At 37.7% G+C, this 7,983-nt stretch overlaps 1 pseudogene; it reads right to left on the bottom strand.

The window, feature by feature from the left end:
- Positions 1-386: 386 nt before the first annotated feature.
- Positions 387-528, bottom strand: LOC145278587 (U2 spliceosomal RNA; annotated as a pseudogene).
- Positions 529-7,983: the final 7,455 nt, after the last annotated feature.

The following is a 7,983-nucleotide window of genomic DNA, read 5'->3' as shown; positions in this document are numbered from 1 at the left end:
TCTCTCTGTTGCTCTCTCTATCTATCTCTTTCTCTTTCTCTCTCTCTTTCTCTCGTTTCTCCTTCGCTTTCTCTCTCTCTCACTCACAGTGCTATTCCTATTTACTTGTCTCCCTCCGAGGGCAGAGTAAGACACAAGGTCCGTTTTGGTATTATTATACAAACACCGTGACAGCGTTAGGGTTAGGGTTAGGGTTAGGGTTAGGGTTAGGGTTAGGGTTTAGGGTTAGGGTTAGGGTTAGGGTTAGGGTTAAGGTTAGGTTTAGGGTTAGGGTTAGGGTTAGGGTTAGGGGTTAGGGTTAGGGTTAGGGGTAGGGTTAATTCGCTGTCACGGTGTTTGTATAGTTTTACCTCGGTTTTTTATGAGGAGAAAATTCAACTCTCTAAAAAGGGGCACTCTGGATAAGAACAAATCTAAAAATTGTCTCAGTCTAGAAGGATTTCCCCTTCATTGACTGAGTACAGGAAAAATTAAGTGTAGAATCAGAACAGATACTACACTTTGTTTCTAGCCAAAAGGCCAAGTGCTGTTATGTGGTCATTACTGTCGCATATGGGGTCACGACCTATGATAGCCGAGCGGGTTTTTTTTCCAGGGATTTTTTCCCCCTTGCATTAAAATCAACACAGTCCGTGCAATTTCTGAGATGGTTTTCCCTGTTGTTTGTGGCATATTGCTGGTATTGTGCAGTTCTAGGAGGTCACTCTCTCAGGCTTTGCCATCTCTCTTTGAAAAGGAGTCAGTTTATTGTTAATTGCCTGAGGCGCCTCTACCGGGGAATGCTGACAGGGGTGCCCAGGCATCTTTTGCAAGTCAGAAAGCTCCTCCTTGGGGATTCTGACTTTACTTTCCGACCCTTGTGTCACATTTTTCATGTGGGATGAGAAACAAATACCGTCTTCTTCTTCTTCTTCTTCTTCTTCTTCTTCTTGTAGGATTGAGGTGTGGTTCTGAGTAGTCCTAGGAGGTCCACTCTCCTAGGTTGTTGCCTCCGGTCTTTTGGGTAGAGTAAGATTATTGCTTACTATCTGATGCACCCCTACCGGGAAATGTTGACAGGGCTGCTCAGACAATTTTTAAAAGACAATTCTACTCTTTTAGAGATGCTAGCTTGATTTTCCCCTCGTTCCGACCTTGTGTCACATCTTCCTGTGGTGAAAAGAAAGTAAATACCTACGTTCATTTTAGATTCTAGCATACATTGGAAAACTTTAAGAAATTGGCTTCTAAAGCAACCTATCTCTGCCCAGGTCTTTACTTATCCCTCTTTTCCTTAATTCCATTTTTATCACTTTCTCCCAATGTTTTTCTTGGCTTTTCTGTGAACTAAACCTGCGATCTTAACTGTCCTACATCTTTTAATGCAATAAACTTAACTGTTCTACATCTTTTAATGCAATAAACTTAACTGTCCTTCATCTTTTAATGCAATAAACTTAACTGTTCTACATCTGTTAAGGCAATAAACTCAACTGTCCTAAGGCAATGACACCCATTTTTTTAATTGCCATACCATTAAAGTCTATTTTTATGCACACATTTCTCAATACTGTTCAAATCTAATCTTTCTTTCACATCATTAAAACTTAGCCTACCTTTAAGACTCACATAACACATTGATTGTATCATTCTCATATCATTTCTCTTCATGCAACGCATGTACTCAACTCTCACTAGCCAGATTTAACTTCCATACATGTTCTATTATGTACACATGCCTGATGGACTATTCTGTTAGTCGACAGTGTCTACATGCTTATACTTACGTGTGTATGTGTGAGTTAAGATAGTAACCCTCAGTTCAACAGAGGGACGAGGGAGAGCTGTGGCAAAATAGATGTTAGCTCTATCATGATTTTAGCTCAACAGTTTATTGAAGAAAAATCTGGCTTTTTATGCATTTAGGATTGATTAAAATAACAATTTTTATACATTCTAAGAAATGCATTTGATTGGCTCGGAATGTTTTATTTGTTTTTATTAATTTAGGTTTGTGCATGCGTTGAACCAGTTGCTCAGAAATGTGTTTATGTAGTTTCATTTTAGACGTCAGAGAGTAAACTTCACCAACTCTACATCATTGCTGTCCATTAAACCTTTCCTGCCTTCCAGATTTCAGAGACATCACCAAACCAATTCCCCCACTTCTTCTCCGTAATTCTTTCTGGTGTAATACGCACAATTTTTTAAACTGTTTACCTGCATTTGTCCTTTCTGCATTCTTTAAAATGTTATTGCCTATGTCTCCTTTCTTAGTTCAAAGACAGATCACCCAGGTAACCAGCTCCTGCAACACTTCGACACTCAATTCACACATAATTAGCAGTTCATAAACGACCAGACATAATTACCGCTTCATACATGACCAGACATAATTAATGCTTCATACACAACCAAACATAATTAGCACTTCATACATGGGCAGGCATAATTAACCAACTCTCAAAAAGTCTGACTCTCAAATAATAATAAACAATTCCCTAAAACATGATGCCAACTTTTAAAAAGCTTATGGCAGCAAAGTTTACAACTCAGCGTTCAAAATGAAAATGCTTAAATGCATTTCTTTGCAACCGAATTTGCACAGGCATCCACCTGAATTTGAGTGTAGTATGTGTTCTGATGCTACACCTAAATTTATCTGTCCTTAGTCAATATAAGGGAAACCCTTCTATACTAAATCAATTTTTATTTTTCACATACTTCCAAATCGCCTCATTTTGGGGAGCTGGTTTTCTCCCACATTAAAAACGATCCTGTGTCATATATTGCTTTCATAGGGAAGCAATTAAATACCAGTAATTAAATTTCCGACCAATCAAAGGATTTTCTGAATTTATTCGAAATGGCCTTTCTGGGAGCCACCTCAATCCTTTAAAAGCCAGATTTTTCTTCACTTAAGTCAATGAACCAGAATCCCCTAACCGACATCCCTCAGCACCCCTCCTTTGAGCCTTGAATCAACTCATACAAAAATCACCCACAAAATTAGCAAACACACTGACACACAATTCATTAATTCATTATCGTCTACCAATGTGTATAAACTTACTCATTGAAATATTCCCAACCTTTCTCACTGAACTTTCTTTATAATATGAAAACAAATAACATTGGCTGTCTAATTTCTTCCAACTGCAAAAACACAACTCTCTGCTCACGAGGCTCGCTCCTTCTGTTACCAAATCCTAAATCCCTGAGTCTCTATAATAGTCGGGCTTTTATACTACAATCAGCCAGCAGCATCTCATTTGCATAAAGCGATTGGTTGGATTAGCATAAAACCGGAAAGGCAGCCATTTTTTTCTTTTCTTTTGTCTGCATGGAGCCACACAAGAAAGAGGTGTTTACTAATCTTTTTTAACGCCTTTCGATTACAGTATTATTGAATGGAGAAGTTTTGATGACGATATCAAACCTGCGCAATTATCGATTCTAACTTCTTCGATATCTCAGCTAAAGAATCTTGCTTGCTTTACAAAGACTTTGAAATATTCACAAACATTCTATGTTTTCCTATTGCTGTAAACTTCCATTTTAAACATATGTAAAACATCTCTTTTGTGAATGTTTGCCTTTGAATGCATTATTTTGTTTGTTTATTGTTTATCATATTTCTTGCTTTCTCAAATTTAATTATGAACCTGAAAATATTTCTCTGAAACCAGCTCATCCCAAAATTACTTCGACAAAATTGAAATCCTTAAAGAAACCTTCCAAAACTGAGGATCCCCCAAATTATGGACCTTCTAAAAGCTCGACTCTCAAATTATATAAGCAATTCTTCAAATCACAGCATCAACTTAATCCCTTTTCTTTTTCTTTCAATGTAATCGCAACTAGTTGCATCAACTTTATTTTCTTGTTAGCTTGTAACCTAAATATATACTTTTTTTTACTTTTTTTTATTACATTTTCACCCCAAACAAGGTACATTGCCATTTTGATGTAGGGGGCTATTATCAGGGACCTAAGTTGCAGGCGTACTATATAGGGAGTTTAGCAGCAAGATGTCTGTTCACATTACACTTGAACTTCTGCATGTCAGTACAGTTGGGGAAGCAGGAAACCGGAAGAGAATTCCAAAGTCTAGCAGTTCTGTGGAAGAAGCTATTAGATGAAAAGGCTTTCTTACATCTAGGGATCTCTACCGTGTAAGGGTGGGATTTTACTGCTTGTTGGGTTTGTCGGGAGTATTTTTGTCGAGGGGGTACAAGGGCTTGTAGTTTGTCAGAGCATCCACCATTAAAATACTTGTAGAACAGGCAGAGGAATGCAACATTTCACTGATGGGACAGGGGCTGAAGCTTAGATAACAGTTCAGGACCTATTAGGTTGGTGACTCTCTTTTGAACCTTGTCCAGGAGCGAAAGACTAGTAGTAGATGCACGAGCCCAAATGTTACAACAATACTCCATACATGGCGAATGGTGGCTTTGTAGAGGTACAGGATACTTTCAGGCATAAGTAACTTCCTAGTACAATAGAGAGAGCCCATCTTCTTTGCAGCAGCCTTAGCAATGATCTCGATGTATCTATTCCAACTCATATTTCCTGTGAATGTTAAGCCAAGGAGCTTGAATGAAGTGCTCTCAGATAAAGTATCTCTAGCCATAGCTATTGGTAGCAGGTTTCATGTAATTATTAAAGGAAACGAGCTTTGTTTTGGCAGCGTTGAATGTTACCATCTATTACTATTGTAGATTTTCTTGAAATCACGAGTTCTTAATTTCTGCACTTCAATGCGTTTCATGGTGGTTTCAGTATATTCACTTTCAGCTGTTGCTACTTCTTTCTTGCAATTATTTCTTGCTTCTATATGCTTTTGTCTGTTTGTACAGGACTAATGTTGGATAAATCTATGGTATGCATGTTGCCTCTGAGCAATGGAAGCTGCGCAAGTAGAAGTAAAACATTGGGGAGAATGGGGTTTGCTAAAGAACTTCCGTGTAGAAACATGTGCTTCAATTGCTGCTTTGAACCATTCAGTAATCTTATTTGCATGCTGTTCTGCTGAAAGAGAAAAGATATTTCCCCATGGGACGTCTCTGATGTGATAAACATAAGATTTTTTTTATATCCGTAGTTTCATTTTTTTTTTTAAATATGTCCTGAAAAAAAAATATGTACTAATAAGAAAGTTTTTTTTTATCGCATTCATCCGTATGTAATTTAATTCCTTGTCTTTCGGAAATGAAAAAAAACGGTAACTTTCGATCCCTTATCATAGTTCCCTTTGCAATTTGGAACAATACATTGTTCACAGAGTCATATTAGTCATGGTATGTTGCAAATTTAACCAATATATATATATATATATATATATATATATATATATATATATATATATATATATTTACCTATTTCTGGTTAAGCCGTGGGACATTTGACTAGATTTCATAGAACTAAGGTTCATGAAGTCAGCAAACTAAATTACATTAGTTAATAGGCCATCTATTACGATAGTTGTGGTTTAGTACCCTGTCAAGGCAGGAAACATTTCCCCAGATGTGACAACAGTACTCCATTTAGAAGGTATTTGCCTTCACTGATGCTGTAATTCAGACAATCTTTTAACTTTGAGGTGTTACTGTCCCCTCAGTTGCCAAACAGCTGACTTACTGTTCTCTCCAATTCACCCTTCTCAACGCAGCCACTTCCCACATAGGAACTAAACCACACTCTATCACGATATTATTGTAGCTTAACACCTTCAGCTATCTTTCTCAAACTAAAAAAAAGATTCTATTTTTTTTTAAACAATTATGTGTGAAGATCATTTTTGGGAAGTGAGTGATTTAGCTGAGGTTGTTTATTTATAAATGTACCATATACATATCGCCCCTTATTTGGTCTGATGAAATGGTCTCCTTGAATTGGGATTCTACTGAAACATGTATGTACATCATATGTAACGAATAATGTTTGTATAATAAACAGACTTTTTTGTTGGCTATGGGGTTGTGCCTCTAAAAGTTGGTTAAACACTGTCTTCTGTGGCTGAATAAACCTATTTTTGATCTACATTGTTGATTGCAGACATTGCAGGTGTAGGTCGGTGAATCATATTGGTAGTTTGTTGAATTTTGTTGACTGGCCTTCCTGAATATTCTTTTAGTCTCCGTCCATTCTGCGATAGACCTTTTGCTAGTGATCAGGCTTTTAGTTACCATTTGTCTCCAGATGTTGCAGATTTTAGCTTTGGGCTCCTAGCTAGTGCTTTCATGTTGCGTTTACACACGTCGACGTAACAGAGGTAAGGACGACTAATTTTCCTTTTGCCAGTTTATCGTAGAGAATGTCTTTTGGGATTCTCCCATTGTACCGGCGAGGCACATGGCCTATCCAGCATAAGCGTCTTTGGCAAAGGACGGTGAACATGGAAGGGATACCAGACCTTACGAGCACAGCATTGTTTGTAACGTTGTCTTTCCAAGAAATTCCAAGAATTCTCTGTAGACTACACATGTGAAATGTGTTCAGTTTTCGTTCTTGGTGGCTGTAGCTTGCCCATGCTTCGCTGCCATACAGAAGGGTGTCGATAACACAAGTCATATAAACGTTCACTTTTGTGGAGATGGTGAGATGTTTATTTTCCCACACCGTAATTGTCAATTTTGCAAGTGTGGTTGATGCCTTTTCGATGCGCTTGTTAAGTTCTACATTAAGAGATTGGTTGTCTGAGACTGTAGACCCGAGGCATTGGAATTAATGGACTACGTCTAAGCATTGTTGTTTAATAGTGATGATGAGAAAAGATGAGGTTCTTTGGCTCATAATCTGGGTTTTCTTCAGAGTGATGGTGAGGCTGAATTCTTTGCACGCATTGGAAAACCTGTCCATGAGTTTTTGAAGTCCTTCTTCAGTGTGAGATGCTACATCCGCATCATCAGCAAATAACAGATTCCTGATGTTAACTTGTTGGACTTTGGTCCTGGACCAAAAGCGGTTAATATTGAAAAGGCATCTGATCTGAAGTGAAGGTAAACTCCATCTTCTGACAGATTGAAAGCATGTCTCAAGAGAAGGGTATAGGAATGAGACAACGACAAAATGGAAATTTCATTCTATATTAATAAACTTTATTTGTTATCTTCGTTAGTAGCTTTATTAGAAGAGTACAAGAGAGAAACGTATTAGTACGAGAGTTCAGTGTTCGTATGCACTTGTATTATAATAGTGAAGAGTTCGTTGATAGAGAGAAAAGTGTTTCATGTATTTAAAGATAGAAGTAATATATTGCTGGCATGTTGAGGGAGACAATAGTGCTTATAGCTAGTAGCCGTCGGTACAAAGGAAGCCAGTTAAAAGAAATAAAGGGCAAAGACTTCGGTGTGTTGTCATGAATGTGTGTTAGTCATATCTGTTGCAATATTTTGGGCTTATAATGGGGTATGATCCCACACAGTCGGACGATTGTATTTATAAACGATGCTGATAAGAACTGACAAATCAAATTAATTCACGTTCTGCTACCAACTAATCAGAAACCAGAATTGCTTCATAAATATTAAAACTTTTCTGGAGCAATTTCACATGTTCTTTTCCTGGGTTTCGACACGGTAAGAATATTTTGTTCTGTGGAACTGTCTACTACAAACAAGTCACCTCCCAGGACTTGTGTGTAACAGCGAACCATCTGAAACTGTTCTGAAACTCAAAATGGCTTACACTTCTAGAGGTTATGGGCCCAGCGTGCGTCTTTATTTCGATGGATCCGAATCAAAATTCGAATGGTAGCAAGTTAAATTTCTGGAATATCTACGAATCCAAAAGCTACACAAAGTACTACAAACACAACCTGAAAACAGAAACGACCCCGACTTCATTGAAAAGAACGCAACTGTCTTTGCAGAATTAATACAGTGTTTAGATGACCGAAGTCTATCACTGATAATGAGAGAAGCCCTGGACGATGGCTGCAAAGTATTAAACATATTGAGAGAGCATTATTTATCGAAAGGAAAACCCAAAATTATTTCT

This window comes from Euprymna scolopes, chromosome 6 (genome assembly GCF_053919585.1).
Source record: "Euprymna scolopes isolate OS-2025 chromosome 6, ASM5391958v1, whole genome shotgun sequence".
In the NCBI taxonomy this organism is placed as follows: domain Eukaryota; kingdom Metazoa; phylum Mollusca; class Cephalopoda; order Sepiida; family Sepiolidae; genus Euprymna; species Euprymna scolopes.
Note: the sequence above shows the minus strand (reverse complement) of the source record. Positions and strands in the feature narration are given on the sequence as shown.